Below are 13,296 nucleotides of genomic sequence, written 5' to 3'. Positions count from 1 at the left end.
GGGCATACTTCGATGGTGCTTGGCTGCCCTGCTACTGGAGGTGGGGTGCAGAGGGTGTCCATGAACCATTAGTCGTCTCCATCATCACTGACGTGATGTAGGGTCTGCTCTGCAGGAGGTGTTGATTGTCCCTCTGCAATGTAATGGGGAGATGTAGTTTCACAGTGTGTTCCATGTATGTTGACACATTGGCAAAATTTACATACAGACTGCATGACAATGTACATTGTGACTGTTAGTGAGGAGATGCCTATTTGATGCAAGACATCACGGATGTGAGGTTGTACTCGTACATTGTCATCACACAGGTTTTTTTCTGCTTTTATGGTGCATTTTCCCGCATGATGCGTGGGAACTGCAGGCCTGTCGCTGGTTATCACAGATTTTATATCGCGGTTTGGGACATCGCCACTTTTTCCGCGTTTGTGTTTCGCATTTTTTATGTGTCACGTTAATTTTAACACGGTCATTAGAGGCGTTATCATGAGACTATGGCATGGTACCACTGTGTTGAGAATTCCACCTTAACACAGCATTAAATTCCTGCGATAGACTGTGATGTGAAAAGTTGCGTTAAGATAATTTTGCGATATTTATCAAATGTTCTTGATAATATCCCCCTTACTTTTGTACTATGTATTTCACAGTGCTAGCAGTGCTGCAGACCTAATGGAGACCTTTTGGTTGTTCGTTTTCCTTGACTTCCTGTAGTTGTACCTTTCTATTGTGAGTCGTTTTTTTCCTCTGTTGGAATTGTTCTCTGCGACGCCCCCCTTGACAAGTGCTTCACATTCCACTGCTAAAAAGAAGGACATTACTCTGCTGTCGTACACTGCATCCCTTCAGCGGTGCTAGGTGTTGGTGACCATCGCTCAAGCACGACCTCTTTACACTCCACTTGACCGAGGTGGGTAGGAACAAATGACGCGCGGAATATACCGCCGGGTTTGGCCCAGAGGCAGGAAGAGTCCGTCTCGTGGCTGGAGCTTGCACTGTCAGATCCAGGATGGAGGTGGGTGAAATTAGCTCAGTGTAAGGGGATTTGCAAGTCTTTTACTCAAGGCCCGTCACTCAGGATTCGGTTCCACTCTCGTCTGCTCTCCAGCCTTTAACAACAAGGGCCCTGGGCCCTTTCGGTTAGCAAGAAGGCACGTCGGTGCCTTTAGGCCGTATGTGCAACCCTCACCACACTGGGATGCTGCAGTCACATGGCAGCTCCTTTTCTGCTTGTGATTTACACACACAATTTGTCTTATGTGTAGGATCTCAGCCTCACCCTGCCACCTTGGAACCCGCAAACCATTTCAAATGCATTTTTATGTATTTTTTGGGGTGGGATTGTAAACACATGCTTAGAAATGTTATAACTGCTTAGTATTTAGTAAAGATGGACATTCTACGTGGAGTGGGTGTTGTAAACGTATCTAGGGCTCTAGTGTAATTTTCCCGATTCATGCCCTTATATAGGCATAACTTATCATATCCTTATATAGGCATGAGAATCATAACCATATTTAGACCCAGCCAATGCAGTCCAAATACGGCATGGCTACTTCCACTAAGCTCCCAGAGTACGAGTTCTTGAGGACAACCAGCTTTCAGCGGTATTGGACTTCCCCCTGCTTCAGTAATGATTTGTCCCAGAACTCCTGGAGCGTGTAAAGAACTTTGGGGCATATTACCAACCAATAGAGATAATTTTTGTCTCTAACTTGTTTAGAGACAAAAATTATCGCCGCAAATCGGCAATTTTTATCGCAGATAAACCTTGCTATTAGCAAGGTTTATCGCAAATGCGATAAAGAAACGGCCGCAATGCATGAATATCGCTGAAAAGTCAGCGATAATTATGCTTTATCGAGCAAATGCTCTTAGCCATGTTATCCACCTCCCATTGGATAACATGGCTAAGAACTGCTCCTGGGCAAGTGTTAGCTTTTGGAGATATTCGCGCTTAGCACGAATATCTCCAAAAGTTGGTAATAGGAGATAGCGATGTAAGTGACTGTTTTCAGTCGCTAACATCTTGGCACGCCCACTTTGCATGTCATTAGTGATAAATATCACTGACATGCAAAGCGGGGCCCAAGATGGTCACTATCTCCTATTAGCTGTCGCTAACTGGTGTTAGCGACAGCTTGGTAATAGGGAGATAATTTTATCTCCGCTTTCTTGGCTTTTAAAGGCAAAAAAGCAGAGATAAAGCCCCTTGATAATATGCCCCTTTGAGTTCTTAGTGACGTTATTATGTTCACCCTTACGTCAAACTCGGCACCTTCCAGGTATAAATATACCCACATCTGCCCTAGCAAACACACGGTGGTTTGGAGCAGATCGACTAACTACTTGCCCGGCGCCCTGCTGTAGCGAGTGCCGAAGGAAGCCGACCCTCCAGCTGACGCACTGAGAGAGACACTGTCTTTTCTCCTGCCGAAAAATCCAGCTCCAGTGTTTCCCTTCTACCCTTGCGGGTTACTGGGAAATCGAGTCCTGAGAGAGAGATACAAGACCTCCTTCATTCTATAACCAAGGTACGGAGCTGATTAGACCCTCAGAGAATTCTTGGATAGATTCTTGGCAGAAACTATGTAACTCAAGCTACACCTCACTTACTTCTTCCCTTGTACTAGACTTAGGTTAGGTACACCGGGGTAGGCGTATTTTAGATGCACCAGTTGAGTACTTTTAGTCATTATTTATCATTGTATGTATTTAATCTATGTTATGTATCTTATGGCTTAGAAAACATATCATGCTTTTACAGTATTATTTCATAATACTCTTTTTACTGTACGCACTTTACTTCATAGCAAGTATTACGATTGTAGCAATTCACTTCTCTTGCATAAGAAAGAAGACTGCTCAATAAATAACCTTTTTATTGAAAACGCAGTCTCTCTATTTCTCTGCAAAAACCCTGGTGAAACGAAGCATGCACGATTGACTGAGTGAAATAGCCATCCATTGTTTCTGGGACTCTGAAGATATATTTCTTATTCTTGGGGAACAAAGTTGTCAGGTTATATGGTTGTCAGAAACTAATCCCTTCTTGTTTATTCGCTTCATTTCTAATGACCTCTGAGCTAGCTGGCATTCACAATTAAGTCTAACATATTCAATAGAGACCTAGTCGACCTAAGTCCTACGTCTAAACTATCGTTTATGTTATTCCAATGCGCAGAGCCTATTGGGAATATAGGAACTACACTACAGTGGATGGCAAACAATTCTTTCTCTGCTATTGTGTAGTTCTGTTCTGCAGAATTTAACTTTCTAGACATATAGGCCACGGGATGTAGTTGTCCCGTATTTGAGTTTCTTTGGGACAAAATGGCACCAATGGCTACCAATGGCTACATCAGAGGTGTCCGCTTCTATAATAAATGGCTCTTGAACATCTGGGTGCATTAAAATTGGAGCAGCTGTAAAATCCCCTTTGAGAGCTCGAAAAGCAGAATCCGCTTCAGGAGACCAGTCAAACATCACCTTTTTTCTCAACAACCTCGTGATTGGGGCAACTAAAGATGAAAATTGATCGATGAAACGTCAGGAGAAATTTGCAAACCCTAAAAAGCATTGCACATCTCTGATGGACTTGGGGATTGGCCAATCTGCAACAGCTCGTATCTTTCTGTCAGCCATTTTCATTCCTGATGGTGTCAGAATTACTCCTAAGAATTCTACTTGAGTAACATAAAAGTCACAGTTTGATAACTTACAGTATAAATGATGTTTTTGAAGAGCAGTTAAGACCTTTTTAACATGGCTTTTATGGATGTTGACAGTTTCTGAATAAATCAAAATGTCATCAATATACACAATGACAAACAGGTCCAGATATTCCTGTAACACATCATTTAAGAAAACTTGGAATGCAGCTCTGGCGTTGCATAGGCCAAATGGCATGACTAAATATTCGAAGAGTCCATATCGTGTTTTAAAGACAGTTTTCCATCTGTCTCCTTGTCGAATACGAACCAAATGATACGCTCCCCTGAGGTCCAATTTAGTGTATATTACAGCCTGTGACCAGGGAGGCCGGACTGAGAGTGGAATGGACTCACTTTATGGCAGGAGTGATGGGGTCAACTCCCTTTCCCCTTTTCTCTGCAGCAGGACAAATGGACGGAGCCAGATTTACAGCCGAACCACGACGAAGAAGAAAAAAGCATCACTGTTTTTTTAACTGGAGAAAGCTCTGCCTAAGCCACGCCCCAAGCGATGACGAGGAGAGGGATTTGCTTTCAAAACCAGGAAGAACACAGAGGACGGTATGTCTGAACACCAGAGGAGTTGGAAAAGCCAGGAGAATCATACGTCGACCTGAACCGAAGGAGACCGGAGAAGAGGCAGAGGAGGAGTGATTGCAGAAGGTACCAGAGCCAGGAGGCCAACGTTCCTGTGTGTCGCCCAGTCACGCCCCAGGAGGAACGTGGCTCTCGCAGGTACGCAAGCGTGTGACGGGTTGGGTGGGAAAAAGGGGGATGCCTTGGTTCTAATTTTCGGGCCCCTGGTTTCCCTTTACCCCTATCCTGAGTACCATACCTGCACACTTTTGAAGCTGAGCACTGTGTGAATCCTCAATGCTTTCCCTCAATACACTGTGCATATTGGACACCTCACTCAAAACGCGTCCCTTCTTTTTCTTTCCCCACAATTCCTCTTCATGACCGCATCCCCTGGAGACATCGTCCCGGAGTGGAGAAGGAGAGGGTGGACCTTGCAGAGGGACCGCATCACGTCAGAAGACCTCTGAAACACCCATACCCTACTACAGACTGATCACCCATAGGAAACATGTGTTAAGACCAATAAAACCAGCACAAACCACATCTAATCTCCCTGTTTATTCTCCACCCCAGCAACACAGCCGTTTTGACCTGATCCAAAAGGACAGGAATCAGTGGGAGGGGTATTTATTTTTAATTGTGATCTTATTCAATAAACTATAATCGATGCACGTTCTTAATTCACCGTTGGCCTTCAGAATAAAAAAAAGAGGAGACGCTGCTGGAGACCGAGATGGACATATAAAACCGTTCTCCAAGTATTGATCAAGATATTGCCGCACGTGTTGGTTCTCGTTTTCGGATAGAGCATAGATTCGGCAATTCAGTACACAAGAACCAGGCATGAGATCTATCTGACAATCATATGTCCGATGTGGTGGCAGAACGGCGGCCTTGGATTCATTGAATACATCATGAAATTGTGCATATTGGGTAGGCAGGATAGTTTCCTTTTCTTCAGCTGTGGCGATATGTCCTTGTACTTTCTGATCAGTCAAAAAAACAGTGAGAGTGACAATGACTGGAAAGAAAATGGAGGTTATTTTTTTGCCAATCAATCACAGGGTTATGTAAGCAGAGCCTAGGCATCCCTAAAATGAAACCATATTGCGGGGCTTGGATAACATCAAATTGTACTTCATCAGTATGTTTCTGTTCCTTAGCATCTGTACAGGACCTGAGAATTTTAGACGTTTGCATGGTCACTGGTCCTCCTGACAAAATTTTTCCAACCACCGCTTGTACAATTTCTGGTGTTTCTTTCTTTACACATACTATACGTAATCTTTGAGCCCTTTCTAAATTAACAGAATTTCATGTTGCTCCAGAGTCCAGCACTACCTCCAATTGATGGACTGTGGTGTTAAGAGACGTAGAGGCAGCACCAGGTATAAAGTAAGTCGCAAAGGCAAAGTTTTTGGAAAAATTTTAACTCTTTTGATCTGAAGCACAAACACGTCCCGTATATATTTTGTGTTGGGATGTGTCTCTTTGGGTATTTGAAGAATGCGTAATAATGGTATATCAATTATGCGATATAATCAAAATTTCTTAAATATATTGGATCTTTTAATCTGAAGCACTAACACGTCCCGTTATTGTGTGTCGAGACGCTTTTCTTTTGGGTATTTGAACATGGCGCCTGCCGTCCGTCTGTGTCAGTGCCTTCATATCATCACGGCAACTAAAAGGCAGGGATCAGGTGTCAGCTGACTCACACACGTGATCTGGCTCTATGGTTCAAAAGACTCGGCTTTGGACCACTATGGCGCTGGCGTCTTACACAGGGGCTTTGCTGTTGAGGACATACGTTCTTAAGGTAAGCGGGATGCTTTACTAATTTGTTCCAGGTTCCATCTCTGAGGCGAGATTTATTTGGCATTTCCAGGATCGGTATCGCAACTTGCGTTATGGGGGTGACTTGGCATTTCATTTTCAACCTTTTGTTTCATACGGAAGTGATTTGCATAATTCTACCGACACTTCCCCCTCTTTCCGTAACGCGAATTAGCATACTTATGAGTCACTATTACTTTTTGGCAAATGGAGGTTGTACTCTAAACCACTACCAATTCTATAATTGTGCATGAGGATAGCGCTTTTTCACGCGTGGGGATAATACACGACGCTCCATGTGACCTAGCGCTCGCTCATTTATAGCTATTTATGCGTTTGCAGTTTGCTTTCAAAGTCACGCTGTCCTCTCCTGACATAACTCTCCTAGGTGGTATTTGTGAAAGGGGGGCAGCGATACAGCATGCGTGTTCTCCCGCCTGTAACATAGGGCTCAATCGAAACAAGTGCTGTTTGTCCGTGTCAACTTCCAATGGGCGCCTTTAGGATGTTTGTTAGGTTTGCTTTATTAATGCTCCCTATTACTAGCGTCCCCTTGTTGGTCTGTTTCTATTTCAGAATGAGCAAGTTTGGCAGCTTATCAAGGTATGCCAAGCTTTTCAAGAAAGACCGCATCTTTGTGATCTACCCACGAATATTACACTGATGTAAGTCATGTTTACATATACTTTAGTATGTTAGCTATGCTGTATATCTTATCAATACATACTGTTCTAACTCTACGAGGTAGATGGAATTTTCCAGAATTACTATTGGGTTTTTGTAGTTTCCTACTGGATTAAAAACTTGCCAGACAGTTTTAGCCTGGCTCAAGATATGAGTCTTTGCCTGTGTGACTTTTTTATCCCGCTAATGGTATATCCCCTTTTGCGTGGGTTTTTCCGTCAATCCCTATATTTGATATAATTGATTTTACCTGACTGACTTGCTATATATTCAAGGTTGTTGTTTTATTTAGCTGAGAATGAGGTATCCAAGGTGGGGTGGTATTTACCATCCCGGTTATTTGATGAATTTCTGTTGTAGCAACTGTGCCATATAATATCATAGGTTTCTCTGAGGTTGAAATTGGGTTCATAAGCAATGATGGTAGGAGGGGGCCTTAGATTCTGTTCTCACTTTTACAGATTATCCTTATTCTGGAACTAATACTCTATGTAAATTGGTCCTCACGGCGCCCTGACTCTCGTGCTACACTTTTAACTTTGGTGAGATTCTTTATTTTTCTTATTATTTTCTGTACACTCCTGTGTGTTGTGTTGCAAGACCAACATTTATACCTTGCTCTATTCTCTTTTCCCAAGATTATTAGTTCATCCTTTGTCCATGTGGATTTCGACTAAGCCCAATATGGCCTGCCTAGCCTGGACTTGAACATTTCTTTCTGTGTAATAATCCGTTGACTCTAGTGAGACTCTGTTTATGTGCTCCTATTACTTTGAAACTGTTCACTGCCAAACTACAACTGGTTCTCTACTATAAATTACTTTCTTCCATCTCTTACCTAAAAGTTCTCCCCCTTGCCCTTCCTCCCTTGGAAATTATCAGTATAGGACGTAGCAATAATGCTCCCTTGAATAAGGAATGTATATATGACATATCTTGAAACTACAAGATATGAATGGCGTTTGTTAAACTGGCCATCTTCACTGTAGCCCGTTTTTCTTATATGTGACTACTCTTTTTACAGACATTATGCTTGGTTTTTGTCCTCCTTAATTGCCATCTTCATCTATAAATTGGGTTGTGTGTCTCATTATGGTTTTATTGTCAGTCTATGTTGTTCATTGCATATTTTTGTATTTTGTATTAATGTTTTATATATGTTTCACGTTGCTTTCAGCCCTGACGAAGCTCCCAAGGTGGGGAGCGAAACGCGTTGGCTGTCCTGTGCACCACTTAAAAAAGATCAATAAAAAGAAGAATATTTTTCCAAAAACTTTGCCTTTGCGACTTACTTTATACCTGGTGCTGCCTCTAAGTCTCTTGAAGCTTTCATCAGGGATTCCAGTGAGACCGAACCAAAGCAGGTCTTGGAGGTTCAACAGCACATGACATTGAATATCTTTGGGACTGTTGAAGTTGAGGTGCTATTTGCTTGGTCCGCTGTGGAGATCTGCCTTGACTGTGGTGTTAAGCATGATCTGTACCGCTAAACGAAAGTGGGCCTTATAATTTGAGACACAAGAATTTATTGAAGAGAAGGCAAGGGTACCCCTTCCAAACATCTTGGGCAAATTAGTTTTCCGTTGTTTTATCTGTAGTTACTGCAACAGTTTTGGTACTAAAACCTTTTTCTTTGGGTTTTATTGGGCAGTCCTTAACAAAATGCCCTTTTGGCCACAATACAAGCACTGCCCGTTCTTACGACGGGTGTCTTTTTTGTCTTTGGATAATGGTTGTCTAAGAGTTCCGACCTCCATAGCCTGTGGAATCTGAAGTTAGAGGCTGTATCCTGGACCTCTCAGGTCGCCAACTGGACTTATCGGGTCTTTTCCTTTCACCCTTTCTTTCAGAGAATCTGTGATCTGATCGCCAGGTTAGATTTATTAACTCTGGACACGTCATTGTTTGAGGATCAATCTGTGCTAGAACATCTTTTAGCTCATGTTTCAGTCCCTGATAAAATAGAGCTGCTCTTTTTTCCTCAGGCAAAGAGGCCTCGGCTATTAAACGATTGAAGTGTGATAAATATGTGACCAAGTCTTTGTTCCCCTGTCTTAATTCTTATAATACTCGCTCGACCGACAAGGTAACTGTATGCCTATCAAATATATTTACCAACTCCTCCACAAATCTTCGCCAATTGTACAATAGTGGGCTATCTTGCCGCACCAAAGGAACAACCCAGGTGGCCCGACAGATAAGATATCAAAAAGGCAATCCTGCATTGGGGGTCTGGAAATGCTGCAGGCTTACACGTAAAATGCAATTCCAGTGAGGAATATGTGTACCTTGGAAGGGTCACCAGAAAAACGCTCTTGAGGAGCCAAAGGAATCTGTGTAGGAATGTTCACAGCAATATTAGTGGAAGGTTGTGAGTCTGCTCTTGATGTAGGTGTTGTCGTTTAAGGAAAAGGACTACCAGCACCCTGCTGCTGCATTCGATCTACTTTATCGGCAAGAGCTGCCGTAACATTTTGGCTTCTGCTAAATCCCTCTGCATTAAGTTAAGACCTTCATAAGATCATCTAAGATGGCCATTGTAACTTCTCGTACAGACCGGGTGGAATAAAATTAGTGGGCTCACTATTCTGTCAGGGTGAGCTTCCATCCTCGGGATCTGGAAGCAAAGATACACTGAACCGACCTCTCGATACCTTCAACTCTGACTTAGTATAACAGAGTATTGAAGTGATCAAGCGGGGGAAGGATAATTAGGATGGGAACAGCTGGGTAGGAGACCTGTAAAGGAAAAGGTTAATAACAACACAAAAGCAACTTCAGCAAAAGGTAAGCTATATCGCAAAAACTCCCTTGAGCTTTGTTTCACAATTATCTTGCGCTATAAGAACATAGACGTAAGTTTTACTGCACTCACAAACTCTGTAAACCATTGCACATGAGTTAACAACACTCACTAATGAACTGAATGGCACTTTCAAATAACTCCTTTATGCGCTACTTTGTCCTGTGCCACTATATAAATATTGAATATGCAAATGCGCTCTTTATGTCTCAGTACCTCTTCAAATTAGAAATTATTCAAATACTCTTTTCATTAAAAAGAAAACGAAGTTGTGCAGTTACTGTATATTCTCAAACAAAAATATGCAAATGTATTATGCACAATAAAAACGAAGTTGTGATGTTTCAATAGCGACTAAATTGCAGCTCTTACCTGCAGAGTATGACATACTCTGCTAATTCATACTTTAACTGCCCACTGCAGGGAAACACTGGGGGAGCTGGCACGGACCTGTGAAAAGCAGCGGGAGGCCAGGCGCGAACTGCGGGAGCCGGCACCAGCCAGCGAAGAGCAGCAGGAGGCCAAGCGCGAAATGGATCCAACAAACCAAGGATCCTTGACCTCAGGCAGGAATTAGACTCCCACTCAAAAGCCCCAGAGGGAAACACCAATGCCTCCAAACAGAAACAACAAGCGCCTGAAGGGGAAGGAATCCGGAACAAGGACCAAGAGCTCCGCACTCGGGAAATCCCACAGAATAGTGAGCACGGAGGAAGGGGCGTGGCCGATGATGTCAGCACTGCCACGCTCTCCGTGCAACTTCCCCCAAGCATGATGGGATATGTAGTTCCCAAGGGAAAAACCTCTCCTGCAAGATAATTAAGAGCCATAAGAGCTTCCAGGATATAAGAAAACGAAAGGCAATGTACATGCAGTACAAATAAAGTAAAACATAGTTAAAAGCAGTCACGTTAACTACAATGGGAGCAATACAACCACCATCGAGTTGGAGAAGTGGTCTCATGCGCTTTGACACAATGGACCTTAGCGCACGGTGGCATAGGCACACAACTCTGCTGTATAAGAGGGACATGTGAAGAGAGAGGGGCAGGCCCTTGACCGCATGCCGCCCTGGACCTGACACCCATGAATGAGAATTTACACAATGCCATGTGTGATGTGGATGTGCTGGACAGACTGCAGTATGGAGACCACCGACATATCCATGTTGACATACACTGCTGGTGTTTGGAGTGTAGTGGACAGCGGACGCAACCATGTTACTTCAGCCAGTGGGGAAGATCATGGAAATGTAGCTTGTTACGTCCCCCCCTGTAAGCGTGAGCGGAGATGGCTGGCCCGGCATATACCAGGCTAGCGTAGGGGTGTGAATAAAAAGTATGTCATTCTGGGCGTGATTCTCTTCCGGAATGGCCAACGTGTCTGCCAGGGTGGTGCCTCTAACCCCGCCACAAGGCCGATGCAGTGAGCGTGCTTGCCTGTGATCCTGTGCGCCTGCTGCACCCCAGGCCGCGGCTCCCCAGACCTGTCTTGCTCGCCCCTGCCCACCCAGGCCTCACTGCTCACCTGCCGACACTGGTGTGTTAAAGAGGGTCCACCACGTGCTGGTGCAAGCTCCAAGTCCGAGGCCTGTGACCTTGGCAGCCTCCTCAGACCATCGCTGGCCTTCGCAACACATGCCCGCATTACTCCTTTCTTGTTGACGTACTCCACTGCTGCCTCCGGCCTAAACTGCGTTCTAGTGGGTCACATTTTGGAAACTACTCTTGATATCATGATGGCCGAGTTCATATGTTAATGGGACGTTTGATATCACTGTACTCCCTTCGATGTGGTGCCACCAACTCTGTGCATTGCATTCCAACCACACGTGTCTGTGGTCCCTTGCTGACCGCTGCCTTCGGCCTACACTGCGGTTGAGTAGGTCACACATTTGGAACTGAGTCTTGATTTATTAATGGCAGAATTGATATCATTGTTCGGAAGGAGAGGAGTAAGAGGAAGATGCGGTTCAGTCCGGAGGAAAATAGGATCATCGTTGCGAGGTGATCGAACACTACCAACAACTGCTCCGGCCTACACTGTGGTCGAGTAGGTCACATGTTTGGAACTGAGTCTTGATTTATTAATGGCAGAGTTTATATCATTTTACTGGCCTCATCGCAGACTGCATCTCCTTTCATCCCTGGTGCCACTAACTCTGTGCATCACAAGCCAACGACACACAGCTGTGGGACCCTGCTGACCACTGCCTCCGGCCTACACTGTGGTCAAGTAGGTAACACATTTGGAACTGAGTCTTGATTTATTAATGGTAGAGTTTATTCATTGTACAGGCCTCATCGCAGACTGCATACCCGTTCAGCTCTGGTGCCACTAACTCTATGCCCCGCAGTGCATGGACACTCTCTGGTTGAACTTTGGTGGCATCTGAGTATATGGCGAGGGGTTGTCTTCATCATCATGTAGCTGATACTGACTTGGTGTTAAGAATGAGTCTTTAGGAGGAGGAGCTTTGCGGGCATCCAAGATGGTCGCGTGAGTGAGGAGCTCCCGAGACCCTGCGCCGCCCTCTGCATTTATCCTTGCTTAATCCTGATTTTATCGATGGGCTTCTGAAGACAGGCTCTGGCTGATTTCAACATTCTTTGAAAAATCGAAATCGGACACTCGGGTCCCTACCTACATCGTCTGGTACTTTCACGGCCCGCCCCAAGGCGACACTGGGGGCTCAGTTGGTTTGCTAGCCGGGGAGTAATCGAACAACATCGGCTGAAGGGGTTGTTCCCCTGGACGGCCTCAGTCTGACTTTCGGTTTCACTTCCTACTCCCGGTGTGGATTGACTATACTGTGGCATAGACTTCCTCTTACTCTGCCTGGGTTTACGGCACTGTTCCGTCCATCCCATTTGGCCGCCGTGTCCTCCAGGCTGCTGCTATCTGCGCCCATTTTGTCCAGTTTCGTGGGTTTTTTGGCCTCATCACGTTCGGCCATTTTCACCAGGTAGTGCGGGCCCCTTCGGGGTCCCTATTCTAACATGTCCGCCAGACATGAATCGGAGAAACGTAGGACCAAGGCACCACTCCGTGGGGGCCCATCCCAGACGAATATTATGGATCATTATTCTCGGCTGAAGGGTTCCCCCGGGGGTGCTAGCCGTTCGCCTGACGATCCGAAGTCTGTGTCGGCCGCGACGGAAGTATCGTTGCAAAATGTTATGGGCGCCATTACGGGCCTTAAGACCTCCATGGGACAGCAATACGAGGCGCTCGCCTCCAAGATAGACACGGTGGCTGTGGATGTTACGCTAATCAGAGCGGATTGGGCGAAGACAAATGAACGGGTCAAGAAGGTGAATTTGAAGACCTCCAGTCTGACTACTGATGTGACAAAAATTCAAACGGAGATCGGGAACCTGCGTTCCTCTCGTGACATGATGGCACGTCGTCTGGAGGAGTATGAAAATCGGTCCCGTCGCAATAACGTGCGCATTATTGGCGTTCCTGAGACTTCCGAGCCCTCTGCTACTGATCTCCTGGTGGAGGATCTGGTATCGAACCATCTTGCTCCCCCCGGGCTCACCAAATTCTTTGCAGTTGAGCGCGCTCACAGGGTCCCGGGAGGAAAGGCTCAGCCCGGGGCCCCCCCGAGACCCATTGTTGCCAAATTGTTCCACTTCAGGGACAGGGACGCTATCCTGCAAGCTTCCCGGGAGAAAGGCC

The sequence above is a fragment of the Lissotriton helveticus genome, chromosome 1_1 (assembly GCF_964261635.1).
Source record: "Lissotriton helveticus chromosome 1_1, aLisHel1.1, whole genome shotgun sequence".
Taxonomy (NCBI): domain Eukaryota; kingdom Metazoa; phylum Chordata; class Amphibia; order Caudata; family Salamandridae; genus Lissotriton; species Lissotriton helveticus.
Note: the sequence above shows the minus strand (reverse complement) of the source record.